Genomic DNA, 3277 nt, shown 5'->3' with positions numbered 1-3277 from the left:
TTTCGTGGAACTTTATTGCTGCATCTGTCTTAATAAAAAGGTTTTAAAGAAGGTACATTATAGTGACAAAAGTATTGGGCCACCCCTCCAAATAACTGAATTCAGGGGTTCCAATCACTTCCATGGCCACAGGTGTATAAAATCAAGCACCTAGGCATGCAGACTGCTTTTACAAACATTTGTGAAAGAATGGGTCGCTCTCAGGAGCTCAGTGAATTCAAATGTGGTACCGTAAGAGGTTGCCACCTGTGCAATAAGTCTATTAGTGAAATTTCCTTAACACTCAGTATTTCACAGCCCATTATTAGTGGTATTATAACAACATGTAACCAAGTGGGAACAACAGAAACTCAGCCACAAAGTGGTAGGCCTCGTAAAATCACAGTGCGGGGTCAGCGTATGTATGCACAGAAATCCCCTACTTTCTGCAGTCTATAGCTACAGACCTCCAAACTTAGTTTGGTCTTTCTTCAGCTTAGCTCCAGACCAGCGTAGAGAGCTTCAAGGAACAGGTTACCATGGCCGAGCAGCTGCATCCAAGTCGTACATCACCAAGTGTAATGCAAAGCTTCAGAAGCAGTGGTGTAAAACAACCACCACTGGACTCTAGAGCAGTGGAGACGTGTTCTCTGGAGGAAAAATCACTCTTCTCTGTCTGGCAATCTGATGGACCAGTCTGGGTTTGGCAGTTGCCAGGAGAACCATACTTGTGGGACTGCATTGTGCCAAGTGTAAAGTTTGGTGGAGGGGGGATCATGGTGTGGGCTTGTTCTTCAGGAGCTGGGCTTGGCTCCTTAGTTCCAGTGAAAGGAATTCTGAATGCTTCAGCATACCAAGACATTTTGGACAGTTCCATGCTGCCAACTTTGTGGGAACAGTTTGAGGATGGCCCCTTCCTGTTCCAACATGACTGTGCACCAGTGCACAAAGCAAGGTCCATAAAGACATGGATGACAGTCTGGTGTGGATGAATTTGACTGGCCTACACATAGTCCTGACCTCAACCCAACAGAACACCTTTGGAATAAATTAGATGGAGACTGAGAGCCAGGCCTTCTCATCTGTGCCTGACCTCACAAGTACGCTTCAAGAAGAATGGTCAAAAGTTCCCTTAAACACATTCCTAAGTCTTGTAGAAAGCCTTCCTAGAAGAGTTCAGGCTATGTGCAATCACCCGACCTGACCTCATTCTGCAGCTCAACAGGGTTTTGTCAGGTCAGGAAAATAGCCTTCATGGTGCCATCACGGTTCCCTAAGCTTGGCTGTGTTAGCCACAAATGTACAACAGAAATGTTTTGTTAAAAACCAGGAGGTCAGAGTTGGGCATTAACAGACAGGACTGTTCAAAAAGGCAAACAAAAGCTATCATGTATGTAGCGATGACTCTGTTTGGTGTCAATCTGGTCATCTGCTCTTTTCTTCAAGTGTCCCAAAAACCGTATGATCCTGTGTTCTGTACATGAGTTGTAGCACACACACGGATACTTTACGTGCCATCTGCCTCCACCTGCTGTCCAATCCGTTCTGGACTACATCTGTGCTCAAGAAAAGGATCTACTGAATTGGAGTCCAAGTATCTCATCCTCTGCTGCACACTTTCAGATATTATTTTTTATTCAATTTGACTGTGTCAAATAATAATCCATCCATCCAATCTCTATACACCGCTTTATCCTCACTAGGGTCGCGGGGGGTGCTGGAGACTATCCCAACTGACTCGGGTGAAGGCAGGGGACACCCTGGACAGGTCACCAGTCTGTCACAGGGCTACATATACAGACACACAATCACACTCACATTCACACCTACGGGCAATTTAGAGTAACCAATTAACCTCAGCATATTTTTGGACTGTGGGAGGAAGCCGGAGTACCCGGAGAAAACCCACGCATGCACAGGGAGAACATGCAAACTCCATGCAGAAAGATCCCAGACCCACCCTGGGATTCGAACCTGGGATCTTCTTGCTGCAAGGCAAAAGTGCTAACCACTAGTCCACTGTGCAGCCCTCAAATAACACATTTAAATTCAAAATAGATTCTTTGTTCTGCATAGAGAATGTAGTTCAGCCTATAAGCACATGGGGCCTGGTGGTACCATAGACTGTATAGTATATTATGCAATCGATGGGTGGTACTTGTGTGTGAATGAGCAGTAAGGTAAATGCACACCTGGGTTTCACAAGCATAAAGGTAATACATACAGTATAGCTTATGCACAGAGGAGATGGATTTTTTTCTGGCCATGGACTCATAAACCAAACATTCTGTCAGCAGGACACAGCAGATAGATGAAGTCATCCTTGTCCATCACACTCTTTGTTCATGAGGGCTGATGTCAGCACAGGACAACAAAATGCTTTCGACTGTTGCTGAAAAACATACAAACAGACACCAGGCACCACAAGTCCAGCTGTTTAGAACCACCACAGTTCTGAAAGAGACTGGCTCCAGGCAGAGACCTATATTGTCCATTACTCATGAGACTCATTGGCAATCAAAAAGGCAGAACTTCTGCATCAGTTCCAGTTCATTTCAGTTAAGGGTTGCATAAAGACCTTATTATACTGTACGTAAGTTCTGCTACTGAACACAGACGGTAATTTTTAAGTCAGTACATCCTCTAAAGGTGTCAATCTGTGGAGATGTGTGATTTCCTAAAACAACAACAAAACACATTGTGCCATCTCAGCGTGAGTGATGGTCTCAGCCTCAATACCCTTAAAAAATCATCCAGCTCCACCTCTGCATATGATGAGCACAACCACAGCATTACTTCCAGAAGTACACTGATGGGACCTTACACAATAAAATGTTATTAAAAAAACAATATGAAAAAAGAATAAATATTTATTCACAAATAAACATTACATCATGGTATCCTTATCCTTTAAACGGATGCATGCGTTCTGAAGACATTACGTCATCCCTCCAGCATGCTGTGACACGTGCTCTGGTGAAACGAGGACGCCCGCACGTGCACCACCACGCTGGATGGAGCCGGATGGAAGAGACCATCTGTGGAGAGCCGGCGGGGGGAGGAAGAGGGCTAAATGTAAACAAAGGATTGGATAAACGTTTTGAACGCAACGATGCATCCATTTCTAATTTCTGTGAACTCGTGATTTACTGCATTATTTTAAAGTATGTAAACGACCATTGATCCCTTTTCACTCTCCACATTGAGTTCTGTAAAACACCAATGTTATGAACCACTTCAGACGGAGAGGTCGCCATTAGATGCCTCTAATATGCAAAAAATACGCAGAACATAACAT

This window comes from Acanthochromis polyacanthus, chromosome 5 (assembly GCF_021347895.1).
Source record: "Acanthochromis polyacanthus isolate Apoly-LR-REF ecotype Palm Island chromosome 5, KAUST_Apoly_ChrSc, whole genome shotgun sequence".
Classification (NCBI taxonomy): domain Eukaryota; kingdom Metazoa; phylum Chordata; class Actinopteri; family Pomacentridae; genus Acanthochromis; species Acanthochromis polyacanthus.
This window is presented reverse-complemented; position numbering follows the sequence as displayed.